The following is a 16,243-nucleotide window of genomic DNA, read 5'->3' on the forward strand; positions in this document are numbered from 1 at the left end:
GCGTGTGAATGCCAGGTCGCAGATCTCAGGATCACCCCACCAGGGAATGAGTAGGCTGTAAACCAAAAGCGGATCAAACAGTTCAGGGATCAAACAGAAGCGGAGTCAGTCACAAGCCAAGGGCCGGTCACCAATGGTAGTAGATAGGATGAGGCAGAATCGTAGTGTCAGGGCTCCCAGGTATGACCAGAGGTGTGTGACTGACGCAGGGAAACGCAGACTTCAGATATGTGATAAACAATATAATTTATTAACACTAACAATACAAACATAAACGCAGTGCAATACTAAAACATAATACAGTGCAAACAAACCAAACCAACCACCCACAGATAACAGTACATACAAGCAAGCGTCGTCAGGCAGGCCGGGTCAATATCAATAGGGCAGGTAGGTACAGGGGGAGCAAGCGGAGATGGGTCGGGGTCACAGGCCAGGTTCAGCAGGTAGCTAGCAGCGTAGTACAGAGGGTCAGGCAGAGGGATGGTCAGGGTCACAAGCCAGGGATCAGAACAGGTAGCAAGCAGCGTGGTACAGAGGGTCAGGCAGAGGGATGGTCAGGAGCGAGCCGGGATCAGAGCAGGAGAAGTCAGCAGCGGTTCAGATCAGGCAGGGTCAGCAAAGCAACAGAAACAGGATGCAGGACAGATACAGGGCCCAGGACAAACACAACACCAAGGCAGAGTCTGCAAGTCTGGCCATCCCTTAAATACACCAGTATAATCAGTTCCAGGTGTTAGCTGGCTGAAAGGTTGAGTCTCTGATTGCTGGGAGCACCCGCTGGCCAGCCCTGGTACTGCAGATCAAAAGGCAGGTGAGTCCCACCATTGCTGGCCAGTCCATTCCTGACAGTACCCCCCCCCTCAAGGAGCGGCCTCAGGACGCTCCAAACAGTCCTAGCTGGGCAAAATGTTCCACCGCCCGGGTCTGGTAACTGGCGGGATATCAAAGACTGGCAAACCGGGCAGGACTCCGGGCAGCGGCACACCGGGCTGGACTCCGGGCAGCGGCACACCGGGCTGGACTCCGGGCAGCGGCACATCGGGCTGGACTCCGGGCAGCGGCACACCGGGCTGGACTCCGGGCAGCGGCACACCGGGCTGGACTCCGGGCAGTGGCACACCGGGCAGAGGCACACCGGGCAGAGGCACATCGGGCAGAGGCACATCGGGCAGAGGCACATCGGGCAGGACTCCGGGCAGAGGCACATCGGGCAGGACTCCGGGCAGAGGCACATCGGGCAGGACTCCGGGCAGAGGCACATCGGATTACCAGGTGAAGCAGCAGGCAGCGGGCCACCAGGCGGAGCAGCAGGCACCGGGCCCCTGGGCGGAGCGGCGGGCACCGGGCCCCCGGGCGGAGCGGCAGGCACCGGGCCCCCGGGCGGAGCGGCAGGCACCGGGCCCCCGGGCGGAGCGGCGGGCATCGGGCCCCTAGGCGGAGCGGCGAGCGCCGGGCCCCCAGGCGGAGCGGCAGGCATCGGGCCCCCAGGCGGGGCGACAGGCATCGGGCCCCCAGGCGGGGCGACAGGCATCGGGCCCCCAGGCGGAGCAGCGGGTGCCGGGCCCCCAGGCGGGACGACAGGCATCGGGCCCCCAGGCGGGGCGACAGGCATCGGGCCCCCAGGCGGGGCGGCGGGCGCCGGACCCCCAGGCGGGGCGACAGGCATCGGGCCCCCAGGCGGAGCGGCGGGCGCCGGACCCCCAGATGGAGCGACAGGTCTCGGGCCCTCAGGCAGAGCGGCGGGCGCCGGACCCCCAGGTGGAGCGACAGGTCTCGGGCCCTCAGGCGGAGCGGCGGGCGCCGGACCCCCAGGTGGAGCGACAGGTCTCGGGCCCTCAGGCGGAGCGGCGGGCGCCGGCCCCCCAGGTGGAGCGACAGGTCTCGGGCCCTCAGGCGGAGCGGCGGGCGCCGGCCCCCCAGGTGGAGCGACAGGTCTCGGGCCCTCAGGCGGAGCGGTGGGCGCCGGACCCCCAGGTGGAGCGACAGGTATCGGGCCCTCAGGCGGAGCGACAGGTCTCGGGCCCCCAGGCGGGGCGGCGGGCGCCGGACCCCAGGCGGAGCGGCGGGGGGTGCCGGACCCCCAGGCGGAGCGACAGGTCTCGGGCCCCCAGGCGAAGCGGCGGGCACCGAGTCACCAGGCACGACAGTGGGCTCCGAGTCAACTGGCATGACCGCTGGCACTGGGTCAGACATTGGATCGTCTGACTGGACAGCGGGCATCGGGTCACCAGGCATCAGGTCATTTGGCTCGACAGCGGGCACCGCGTCATCTGGCAAGGCAGTGGGCTCCGAGTCAACTGGTATGACCGCGGGCACTGGGTCAGACATTGGATCGTCTGACTGGACAGCGGGCATCGGGTCACCAGGCATCAAGTCATTTGGCTCGACAGCGGGCACCGCGTCATCTGGCAAGGCAGTGGGCTCCGAGTCAACAGGCACGACAGTGGGCACCGGGTCACCAGGCATTGGATCGTCTGGCTCGACAGCGGGCATCGGGTCACCAGGTATGACAGCGGGCCCTGGGTCACCAGGCATCAGGTCATTTGGCTCGCCAGCGGGCACCGCGTCATCTGGCAAGGCAGTGGGCACCGAGTCACCAGGTACGACAGCGGGCTCTGAGTCAATTGGCACGATAGCGGGCACCGGATCAGGTACCGGATCATCTGGATCAACAGCGGGCATCGAGTCAACTGGCCTAATAGGATCGTCAGGCTGGATCAGTTCATCATGCTGGGTAGAGGCATCAGGCTGAATGCCGGCGTCCGGCTGAGTAGAGGCTTCAGGCCGAGTAGAGGCTTCAGGCAGAAGAGAGGCTTCAGGCAGAAGAGAGGCTTCAGGCAGAAGAGAGGCATCAGGCTGCGTACAGGCATCAGGCTGCGTACAGGCATCAGGCTGAGTACAGGCATCAGGCTGAGTACAGGCATCAGGCTGAGTAGAGGATTCAGGCTGAACCACGGAAGGCAGGTTCACCGGTTTGGATACTGGCAGGATGGTATTGGTTGGAAAGAATTTTCGCTTTTTTCTGGTTTTAACTACTGGAGCACTGCAAGTAAACGCAGGTCTGCAAACGAATGGAGCAGCTGGAGACAGAGAAGAACCGGAGGATGGAACAGGAGAGGGAGCAGTTGCTACAGAGGGCTTTTTTACAGGGTTAAAGGCAGGATAGGTGCAGCGAGTGGGAACAGGGTACTGACATGCGGTAGATAGCCAAGTATACTGGGCTGTAACTGGGGGAGTTGTTGGGAATACAGGAGTAGAGTTTTGAGGAAATAGCTTAGAAGCAGGACTGGGTTTTTGTAAGCTGACTGAGGCTGGGTGTAACAAATCTGTCCATGTCTGCAGTATGGGTTGAACAAAGCTGAGCTTACACAAAGCCTGTCTGACCAAAGACTGCACTGCGTTTATACAATCTCTTAGTACCTGTGGTGAACATGTGGAATAACGCTCCAGAAAGTAACCCACATCATCCTCTAATAACCACACCAGGGACTCTACCTGGTCTGCACTAAATGGTGGCAAAAATTCATCCCTGCATTCGGGGGAACCAGATGAAACCAACTCAACACAAACCTTAATCAATGGCTGCACCATAGAGAAATCTGTGCCCTGATCTACTAGAACATGAGCGAGCCGTATACATTCTAGCAGTTCATCCCGGGGATACTCCTTCAGAGTCTGATAAGCATATTTTCTGTCATCAAGCACTAGCAGAGATAAATACTCAACCTCATCCAGATCCATCCTTCCCAGCAACAAGCCAAGATGGCTTCCCTGTGCAGCCACTTCTGGTCAGGATTGGCCTTGGTGTAATGTCAGGGCTCCCAGGTGTGACCAGAGGTGTGTGACTGACGCAGGGAAACGCAGACTTCATAAACAATATAATTTATTAACACTAACAATACAAACATAAACGCAGTGCAATACTAAAACATAATACAGTGCAAACAAACCAAACCAACCACCCACAGATAACAGTACATACAAGCAAGCGTCGTCAGGTAGGCCGGGTCAATATCAATAGGGCAGGTAGGTACAGGGGGAGCAAGCGGAGATGGGTCGGGGTCACAGGCCAGGTTCAGCAGGTAGCTAGCAGCATAGTACAGAGGGTCAGGCAGAGGGATGGTCAGGGTCACAAGCCAGGGATCAGAACAGGTAGCAAGCAGCGTGGTACAGAGGGTCAGGCAGAGGAATGGTCAGGAGCGAGCCGGGATCAGAGCAGGAGAAGTCAGCAGCGGTTCAGATCAGGCAGGGTTAGCAAAGCAACAGAAACAGGATGCAGGACAGATACAGGGCCCAGGACAAACACAACACCAAGGCAGAGTCTGCAAGTCTGGCCATCCCTTAAATACACCAGTATAATCAGTTCCAGGTGTTAGCTGGCTGAAAGGTTGAGTCTCTGATTGCTGGGAGCACCCGCTGGCCAGCCCTGGTACTGCAGATCAAAAGGCAGGTGAGTCCCACCATTGCTGGCCAGTCCATTCCTGACACGTAGTCAGTAGCAAGCCAAAGGTCGGTAACATAGATGAAGACAGCAGCAGGAACAGTAAGCAGGATATTGGCTGGTAAGGCACAATAATCTGGCAACCAGGAAGTGCAGAGACATGGCTTTTATAGGAAGTTCATGGGAGGAGCAAGGAGTTCAAGGTTCAAGACAAAACAGGGCAAAGGCAGGATCATCCAAAGAATTGTCAAGGGAGCTGTCCAGCATTCCAGGTGGCTCAGTGAGAAGAAACGCTGTCTCTCACCACAGAAGGCCCAGGTTTGATTCCAGGTTCTGACAATAACTCTCTTTCAAACAATCAGAGATATTCTGTTGAAAGACCTCGTTTGTAAGGTTGCCTTCATGGTAGTCATTACATCTGTTAGGTGTGTTTTTGAGCTGGCAACTCCTAAACTGTAACAAGTAACACTTTTAAACAAGAACAAAGTGGTTTTGATTCAAAAACCTTCCTTCTGATCGAAGGTGGTTTTTTCTTTCCACCTCACCTTACCTTTGTCCTGCCCCAAAACATAAGGAAATCTCCCTCCATTGCCTAGATGTTGACATTGTTGTCAGGGTCTACTTTAAATTTGTATCCTCTCCTAACAAGGCTGAGTCTCTCTTTGTTCTCTCTGTGGGCCCTCGTAAAGGCCCATTCTACCATTGCTAGGTGGATCAGGCTACTACTTTCCAGGGCATAGACCCTTAGGGACAGAGTATCTCCTTTTGGTATTAGAGTCCATTCCACCAGGGCTGTTGGTGTCTCTTGGACTTCTTAGCATCAAGCATCTGCTTCCCAGATGGACCAGGCCACCACCTGGTCCACTGTTCACACATTTTCAAAGATACCAGATAGATGTTTAGGCCTCTTCTGGTTCAAACTCTGGGTGCAAGGTGCTTCTAGCTGTTTTTTTTCAGGGTCCTTTAACCTTTCTCTACTGTATTGTACTGCTTGGTTTGTCCATACAGGACAAACACTTCAGCTCTCTGTAACTTGATCACTCCTTATTGCTTGCTAAACTGCAGTCTTTTTGGAACCTGGAAGCCCCCCTTAACAAAGAGGGGCCCCCTGTTCCTACCCCCCCATGTAAATGATTATGGGATACACAGAATCCTTACTCATTCACTAAAAAAACTCAAATGTAAATAAAAACACTAAACCATTTTTGAAAAGTTCTTTATTAAAAAAGTCCCCCAATGTAAATCCATCAGCAATCACATTGAAAAAAAAATGTCACCCACTGAACACGACTGCTCCCATCGATTGACACGTGCTGAATGACATTGGTAAGTTAACAAAGGGGTGGGGTGACCTGACCCATTCCCATGACATCCCTGGATGCTCTATGATGTAATGGGGTGGGGACAACTGATGATATTACCAGGTGACTCTGCCCTGGGTGGGGACACCCAGCGATGTCACCTGGTGACTTTGCCCCATGACACCATGTACTGGCCCTCTGAGACCCCATTCTATGATGTGATAAGGGCAGAGTCTCCAGGGGTATCATGGGGGTGGGTGTCAGCTCCTAATAACCAGCACAAATCGTGCACAAAAACACAGGTAGATTTTGATGCATTTTCATTGAAGGCATCAAAGTAGCACAGGATTCTTCCCCAAAGTCATATTCCAGCTGCGCTGCATTGATGTTATACAGGCATCAATGGAAGCAGTGTTTTTCCATTGTCATGCAATTCAGTGCAACCCAAGTCGCATCTGATATTGCATCTGAGTAAACTGGGCCTAAGTGTAAACATACATAAAAACAAAACAAACATTTGATTCAATTTTAAAAATGTAAGTTGAAGGTGCTACTTTATAGTTGTTATGTTTTAGGTGAAAGGTACCATTTAAATTCAAATCAGCATGTTAGCTTGGTTTTACCACATAATACTTTATATGTAAAACTGGATAAGTAAAACAAATCTGACATTTCAGATTGTTTTTACTGATATATTAACAGAGGACGCTGGACCAAATCAAATGTTATAACAAAAAGAAAAAGGTTCAGAGCAGCATTCAATAATCCCCTCTAGTACATAAAAAAATCCTTTAATAAGATTTATTTTGTTATACTTCAGTAGAGATAGATTGAGTATTGCTTTGAACATAATTACATTCTTATATATAAAAGGAAAGTGAGCAAATATATTAATATTTTAAATTTACATTATTTATTGTACATTTATATTTACTTTTAACAGAGTGTCTGGAAAATGTGTTGAACTTAATGTAATGGGTGGGGGTGTTTTGTAGGGTTATTCGAAATAACCTTACAACTTAGTTTTTTTCTGACAACTGTCCCTGTTTTCACAAGGTGGTACGTTATTATTTGGTGGCAAGTGCTAACTGTGGAGTGTAACAGGAGAGAATCAAATTATAGCTTACTGTGTGTCAGGTACAATTTTTCAACATATAATCTATCCAGATGTGTAATTAAAAGGTGAGATCACAGGTCAAACCCAAACCTTATATTGTGGCCTCAACAGTATTAACACCTAAGAGATTTAAAGTGCACCGTCTGTATGCAAGCTAACAGTGGTGCTTCAGGTTGTTGTGTTATCTCCAGAAATCAGCTAGTTTAGTTTAATTATATACTGCCCAAGTAGCTTGCATAGCATGTAATACAAGTCACAGTAAATATCAAAGGAGTCAAACATGGGTTATTTTATAAAGGAAATTCAATTTCTAAATCATGTGATTTGCATAACATACAGTAGGTATCCCTTGTACGTATTTCATTTATTTGATCATATGAAAAAAAAAAAGTTTACTGTTATATATTCCGATAGATTTTTTATCCACATTGGTCAAGATTTAAGAAACAGTCACAGATTATTAAATGAGTGAAGGCAAAAACTATATTTTATTAAATGTGCAGTAACTATGCAATTGTTACTTAAAGTAAACAACAGATACAGCTGACCTCAGATCTGTTAGATGTTAAACTCAGTAAACTCTTCTCAGCACATTTGCAACATTTCTCAGAATATACATAGTATGGGTTTATGAAATCTAAAAAAGCATTGCATGTCTCTGCATGAAAAACTCAGATTAGTTAACCGAGTTACTGTTCTCAAGTCCATTGAAAATAAATATGACAATAGTATAGCAACAGACATATCACAATTAGGAATTCCCACTAGGCTCATGGCTCAGGTAGTCTCAGCTCTAATTAAGGAATATTTGTCTCTTCCTACATTTTTCATCAATGCAACCATCTTTCCTGTATGTTTATAAGATCCTGGACCTCTAGTTTACATTTTGCATAAGACCAGATTCAAGTGTGGCCATTAGCCTAAATTGTGGTAAATTCATCTTTTTTTCCCCTAAATTAAAATTGTATTCTAAGTTCTCATAGCATTGCCACACATACTTTAGCACTAACCTGTCTTAAAGCTTTCACTTTCAAGTTCTGAATATTCATGTGTAAGCTGAAGAGAAGGCCAAAAATAATGATTTTAGCAGTTTCAGGTCATTTTGACTGCCTAATAGCTGGATGTAGATATAATTATATTTGAATGCTCTGACATTCTACAAGAATTTAAAGTAGAATGAAAGAGAGGGGAAAAAATCTGCATTTTTAGAAAGGCCTTTTTCAGCTCAATTATAGTCAAGCTCCAGAATCATTCTATTAACATTCCCATTGGGAGGTTTTGTTTAGAGTAGCATTGCTGAGTTAATAGTGTAAAGACTGATAGCTGGAGATGTAGAAAGCAGAATCTGATCTGGATTGTGTTGATTAACTGATGCCTAGTACACACAATGAGAAAATCATACAGAAAAAAAATTGCATTTGGAACAATTGTCTAATCTGATTGTTAATACACAGCTTTTGAGAGCCAAGCACTGCAGTTAATGCAAAAGTATCCGAAGGGACAAGCACGAAAATTTTGCTTGTCAGATTACAGAAGGAAAAATTTTTGTATAATTGGTATAGTATTTCTGTGAAAGAAATCGAGTGACCAAGATGGCTCATGCTTAGAAACAAAAGATCACATTACAATACAGTACAATACATTTCATCACTTCCAAAGTTGTATTGTGTCTTATGAGAACTTTTGTAACTTTAGTAACCTATTCGTTTTCAATATAAGACTAGCAGAGAAAAAAAAAGTGATCATCCATGCTATATTCTCATTGTGTGTTCTAGGCTTCATGGTGGATATCCCCTTTTCAGTTTTTGCTTACCACACCACTTGCTTCATTGAATTACTTTCTCCTCTTTGGCTCAAATCAATAGGACAGGGTTGTGTTTTCTGGAAACTGAGAGCAACTATTTTTTTTTTCCACTAGCCTACAGGGCACTTATACCCCCTTCCTGCCCAGGCCAATTTCCAGCTTTCAGGGCTGTCACACTTTGAATGACAATTGCGCGGTCATGCAACACTGTACCAAAATGCCATTTTTATCATTTTTTTGTGACAGATAGAGCTTTGTTTTGGTGGTATTTAATCACCTCTGGGTTTTTTATTCTTTCTTAAACAAGCCAAAAACCACTGAAAATTTTGAAAAAAAAATGTTTTTTCTTTGTTTTTGTTATAAAATGTTGTAATTAAGTGATTTTTCTCCTTCACTGATGTGCGAAAATAAGGCTGCACTGATGGCCACTGATAGGCTGCACTGATGGACACTGATAGGTGGCACTGATGGGCACTGATGAGGAGGCACTGGTAAGTGGCACTGATGGGCATTGACAGACATCACTGATGGGCACTGAAAGGCAGCACTCATATGGCACTGATAGGTGGCACCTACTGGCACTGTTAGGTGGCACTGATAGGCATCACTAACGAGCACTGATACGCGGCACTAATGCACACTGATAGGAGGCACTGACTGACAGCACTGATAGGTGGCACTGACTGGCATTGATAGGTGGCACTGACTGGCACTGGTGGGTGACACTGAAAGGCAGCTCAGATGGGCACTGATATATGGCATTGATGTGGCACTGATGGGCACTGAAATGTGCACTGATGTGGCACTGATGGGCACTGGCAGGTGGCATGGATGAGCACTGAGAGCTGGCACTGATGGTCACTGACAGGTGGCGCTGCTGGGGCTACACAGATCATCAGGGCACACTTGTCATCAGTGCTCTGTTGATCTGTGTACATGTCCCCTCCACAGAATGCCTATTACCGTCTCTCCTCCCCTCACGAGCTGTCAGCGTGACAGCTCGAGAGGAGAGAAACGCCGATAACTGGCATTTCCCTGTTTACATGTGATCAGCTGTGATTGGACACAGCTGATCACATGACCGAGCTGACATTTTCGGCTCTTTCCGCTGTCCGAGGGACACAGCACACTGCAGATCGCCGCACTGCGCGCTCCGGGAGCCACGCATGCGCGGATAGAATGGGAGGATGTCATATGATATCCTCCCAGAACGAGAGAACCGCCTTGCATCCGTCATTTTACTATATGGCGGGCGGGAGGCGGTTAATGAGAGAATGCACTTATGCTGGACAGCTACTCTTAGTAATAGGTAGTGCCATAATCAGTTACAGATACAGCAAATTTGGGGCTGCTCCCCAATGTGCTAGATTGTTATCATCATTTATCAAATTGTCCTAGATGTGGGTAGTTTTTCACATCTTCATATTCCATTCTTTGTCAGCAGTTACAGGGTTGCTGTCACATTACGTAATACACATAAGCCAGTAGCAGATGTTTGATTATATTTAAGCATGTGTTAGTGAGAGGGCCAGAGTTAAGTTGGCCATATATGGCTAAAGTTTTAGATTATTCCTGTAAATCAGAGGCTCTGCTGACACCACTCAGCTTCACAAATTTCAATTGAAAAAGTGAAGGAGCTGGGTGGAAAATATTGAGCAGAACACTGACTGCAACCAATCAGTTGCAGCCACAGTTTGGGTATTCTGACAGTTACAGGTGCCAGCTGTCAGAATACGATTGCCAGAACAGCCAGAAAGTCATCTATTGAAAGAGAAGTATGGGTTAACAAAAAAAAATAATATACTCATCTAGGTGAATGTAGCATCAATCGATGCTGCATCTGTCCCCCTACTAAGTTCTCAGTGTTCTAAGAGCAGAGAGCCGGTGACTATCAGTCACCGGCTCTCTGCTGTGCCCCTCCAGAGCTCACTGGGGCTAGCTCAGGCTCTCTGCAGATCACTGACAGGCTGAGACAGGTACCGATCCAGGCTTCTGGTCAGGATCTTTCCAGAGCCTGGACCAGCTCTGTGACATCAGCCTTTAGCGGGCTTTAGCCCGTTGTTGGCTGAAAATGGGTCAGAGGAGTAGGAGAAGTATCTCCAAAAGGGCACTTCTCCTTTAATGTTGCTTGGAGTCTATGGAAATCTTTGTGTTTATGGCCAGCTTTAGTTATGATGAGGACAGAGCTAGAAAATTCAGTCCTAATTTGTTGCTTGTTATTTGTGTGGTACAAAAACTCTGTCAACCTTTACTATTTTTATGCTATACTAAATAACATTAACTGACTGTAAAAGTAAATGGCATTACCTAGCTGTATAATATTTTCAAAGGTGATGCAGTGACATAAGTGATCTATTCCATTCTACATCTTTTTTCCTCTCTAATTGGTGTGTAAAGTTTTTACTTCATCTCCCCACTCGTGGGAATTTAGATAGTTCTTTTGCTCTTGGTTTTAAAATCACTCTCATTGGAGAAATTTGTTCTAAACCCTAAGGTATTGATCCACGGGAATATTCCTTACTAGTAATTTGGGTTTGGCATGCACTGCATGTAAAATAGTTTAATGTAGTTAAACAATCTTTATACAACACAGTTGGCCTTCTATTCTTAGCTGTTAAGAATTGTGTATTTTTGAGTTAATCACTTATAAATATTGCATTTTTTTAGTTGGAATCTGTTCTTCCACAGCATAATCAGTCATCCTAAAAATGCACTGTATATCTTTTAAAATATCAGCAGACAGCAGTTTCCAATACCAATCAGAATTGTTGAAAATGTCAAAACACATCTTTTTATATTGCTAATTATGAAGTATAGCCACATTTCTACCTTTACCTGATGGTTTTACTGAAATATTAACATTTTTCCATCAAAATGGAAGGCTTGCTTATTAATCTATTTCCTTATTGGCAGATGGAACCTTTTTCTGTCCTCCTGGGCGATGCAACTTCCATGACATGGTAATTGTCATTCATTGTTTTCTCTCTCTCTTTTTTTTGTGCTAACTTGAAAAACCACAAATATTGTGACATTTAGAAATTGAATACCTATGTGTGTGTGGCCCCTGGGGTTTGGAAGCTCACTTTTTGTATGTGCCAATATGCAGCCTGCACACTCACCCTGACAACATAATTAATGTAAACCCTTTCACTGTATGCATTTTTATTATGTGCTGTTTTTACTTTTATCAACAGAACATAATCCATCTGTTCCCTGAAGAAGCCCTTTGGGTGAAAGGCATTGGAATTTTTCCATCCATCCACAGTACATAAAATCTTTTTTCCATTAATATCTCATAAATTAAGCCAACTGGGAATGGTGCAGTGGTTTAAGTATTCTCCATAGGAAAGCTGGGTCAAAGTATATAGTTATGGAAGGATTTTTGGGGGTTTATGTCCCAATGTTGGCATACAACTTAATGTGATGTGTAATTGATTTAAGAAACACTGGGGATGCTGTGCCCTTTTTTTAATTTATATGTAAAGCATATTTATTAATGTATTTGTAGTTGTGTGAGATTTTCTGCGAAAGACCACCCACCTTAGAAATACCACTTTATTTATTTCCTTGGTTTATCTGGGGTCAGTTTTGCTTTATCATACAACCAGTTATTCCACCAAAACAGCTACACTGTGCACCGACATCCACCACTCCCTCACAATGCATTCATCCAACCTACCACCACTTGCTCCCTTTGATTATATTCTTGATGGGTTGCAAAAGAACACGGGATGCATAGGATACAGATAAGTATGTCCTAAAAGTAAAAACACTTTCAGAGTATAGTAGAGGAAATAAACCTAACTACAATGTAATTATTAGCCTTTTCAGAGCCAGAACACTTTTGTCCTAAAAAATGTGGCTTCTCACTTCGAACATCTAGAGCGCGGGTGTCCAAACTATGGCCCTCCAGGTGTTGAGGAACTGCAAGTCCCATGAGGCCTTGCAAGACCTTGAAATCCACAGGCAAGACACCCAGAGGCAGAGGCATGATGGAACTTGTAGTACTTCAACAGCTGGAGGGCCATTGTTTGGACACCCCTGGTCTAGAGAGTGAACCCAGTATTTCTTTCAATATTGTGAAGGACATTGTGGGGTTAGTGAACAAAAACTACAAAGGACAATGTCACTTTACATATACTCAATTCGCCAAGGGAGATGCTGAACTTACCTTTCCACTGACATCCTAGTGTATTCAAAGAATGTCTCTTCATGTGCATGCAGGTCATTGTACATCACCCAGAACTGGCCTCTTGGATCCAGTTTCTTTGCCTGTTCTTTCCCTTTTTTTCCTTTTCCACTCAACAATGCAGCAGTTGCTGCAATTACTACCACAAAACATGGCATAGTATCTATGTAGCATGAGCTCCAAGAGAAGAAGTCAACATAACATCACACTGAAAACCAAGAATAAGATAAAAGGGAGAAGAGGACATGTGAATTCACAGATATACTATTTTTCATTGGCTTCAACAAAAATGCTGCAGCTTGAAAATATGTGTGAAAATTCTCTACCCTATACTATCCAAAACAAAAAGATAGTTTTGATTATACATACACTTTATCCCTTTAAATGGATAGTAAAATAAAAATGGATGGTCAAATTTTAGCAGGGGTCTGGGTGAATCAGGGCCACAATGACAGAATTTACCCCACTATTTGGTCTTGAAAGATCATAAGAGCTTGTGCACAAAGTTGCTGAATAATGCAGAGCATCCAGGGTTGTATTTCATGGGCGTTTTTTTTTGTATGCTCTCCAGATTCTTTACTCATGTGCTGATCAGTGGCCAAGCATGACCTAAATGCTGGTTACGGGAAAGAAGCACCTGTCCTCATAGACAAGGGAACAAGGTGCTTTGCCAGAGGAGTTCCCACTGACAAGGTACACCCAATGTTGAAGACCAGTGACCTAGTATGTTTGAGGAGGGGGGGCACACTTGCCCCCCCCCAATGTGGCCTAAAAAATGAATCATCCCACCTCCTATTTCAATTATTGTGCTAAAAAAAATTTTTGTGCCAGGTACATAGTTGGACGGTCATGAAAAAAATCAAAATTACCTGAAAATTGTATATCTGTGTGAGCATTTTATGGCTTCATCTTGGGGTTCTACATTATTCTAAGCCAATCTCTACATCTCATTACAGAGTTACGACTAAATTGATTGCCATTAACATTATTTATGTTATGCGTTTTTTTTCTTTTTTAAACAGTCCTGCATGGTACAATAAAGAACGGGTTAGACTTTCATACTGATCTTTTGATTGCTTGCATTACTTCATGTCAGGAAAAAGTTCATCCTTTCATAGATTGAACCAAGATTTCTATCTGAAGCATAAATAAGAAGATTCCCCTCATAACTTTGGGACATCTAATGCTATCATTTGTTATTATGTCTGGAAAATGTCTGTCTCAGTCTGACATAGACCACCTTCCTGATTTATACATTATTATCGGGCTAAGCATCACTGAGTTAGAGCTGCTACAAAGTCAGAATGAGCAACTTCTTTGTAATCTCAAAACTAAGCTACATGACATGAATCTATCAGTTCACATTAGCGCAATCAGTGAAGACTGATAATAATCCATCAAAAACATTTTACTGACATCCTGTAAAAGTAGCTGGATAGATTAAGGATTAGTTTACTTCTAGCAAAAATGCTTATGTAAGACAACATGTTTCAATAAAGAGAAAAAATGCATATAGCAAAAAATCATTGCTGTTGGGAGAAATATACAATTATTGTCTGTTGCCTATAGACAAGCATACCTTTAACTGAGAATATCCAGTATTAATGGTCTGGTTACACTTCAAGGGGTAGATGGCTACTATACATTAATACCCTGAATAGAGTGACCATTATGTTTGAACTTTAAAGGTAAACTAACAGCTTTGGGTTAAATTATTTAAGGTTTATTCCTAAACTGTTTTTTATACTATGTATATACAATCTATATTTTACAAAAAAAATGTAAATAAAATGGTTCTAAAGCCTTAAGGTTTCTCTGTATTAAGGTAAAAACCCTTCTGTGACCAGGATCCCCCCCAACCCACCCTTTATACTTTCCTGAGCCCAATCATGATTCAGTGCTGTGCCCATGATCTGCAGTTCTGTCCTCTTCCTCCCTCTTACAAGGCAGATTGATAGCAGCAGGAGCCATTGGCTTCATAAAAAGTGGCTTTCTATGGGGGCACTTGCCAAAGAGGAGAAGCTAGGAGTGGCGGCGGGGACACCCAGAATAGGAGGATTGGGGCTGCTCTGTGAAAAACTATTGCACAGAGAAAAGTGAGTATAAAATGCTTATTATTTTTTAAAAAGTAAGGTTTAGAGTCACTTTAATGTAAGATGCATTTATACATTATTACATTGTTGCAAAGCATTGTGGGTTTTTTAAAACACATCAGAAACTGTTTCTTTTCAGACTGACTCCACACAGCCTGTATGAACAGAGCCAGTGGGAAGGGGATGGTGGGTGAGCCATCTATGACTCATTTAGTTGTGTTTGGAAATTTTGTCTAGATCTACTGACCTCAGAAAACAACAAATGAGTCTTGTAAGTATATGAAAAGAAGCTTAGATCTCCATCTGTTGGATGAAATGTATATTTATGTGCATTATATCCTATTTTACTGATTAGAAACATTAAAACATATATAAAAAAAAAGTTCAAATGATTAAATAAATTGTAAAACACTTTGAATTACCTTTAAGCATCCACAGTTATCCACTTACTTATATGTGTTTTTAAATGTCATTAGGCCACTGCTTTCTTATCTTTTTTTTTTACAGTAAATTTTTTAACAAGTTTTTGTAGTGAAGTAAGTGACATAGATCACAATATTCAAAAGAAAAAACAATTACAAATAAATTTGGACGAGGTCGTCCAAAGAAATACAATCTTATAATACTTGAAACAGAGTACATTTTATATAATAAAATTATGTAAGTGTCTGGTACCAAAATTCAAATTCAACGTGGCATAGAAAGACTCAATGTTAGCTTAGGTATGGTATTATAAGGCAAAAGAAAAAAAAAGAAAAAAAAAGGGGGATGGAGTATTTAAATGGACAACACAAGTCAAAATTATATGGCAACATTAAATCTCAATGGTTGATAAAATAGTATGATACAGAGCATAAATTAAAGTTATCTGTATGTAATGCCCCTCTAAATAGCCAGGGTGAGCTAGCTAGGTTTTTCAGTTAGAGGCTGGATAGCAGCCTGGTATTAGTCAGCCTGGGATGAGTCCGCCAGGTAACTTTAGGTCAGGACTAGGCTCTGCAGGTCAGTTTCCTGATACCTAACCCTGCTCTGGAAGCTTCAGAAGTTTCTAGAAGGCAGTGGGTGGGAGTGAGGAGAGGCTGATCTGCATACTCAGGGACTCTGACCAATTCCCAAGCAGGAGGCTTGGCATTGTGTCAGGACAGCTCTTAAGTATGGGAAAGCCTGATCAGGAAGTGGTCAGTGTGGGTGGACGATGGAGTGAGAAGGCTGGAGTATGAAACCTGAGTGGGGGGAACAGGGAGAGACCTACCTGCAGGCAGGAGCTGGGAAGGAGGATCTCTCAGCCCCAACCA

Source organism: Staurois parvus, unplaced genomic scaffold, assembly GCF_062004578.1.
Source record: "Staurois parvus isolate SC_StPar_1 unplaced genomic scaffold, SC_StPar_1.0 ptg000634l, whole genome shotgun sequence".
Taxonomy (NCBI): Eukaryota; Metazoa; Chordata; class Amphibia; order Anura; family Ranidae; genus Staurois; species Staurois parvus.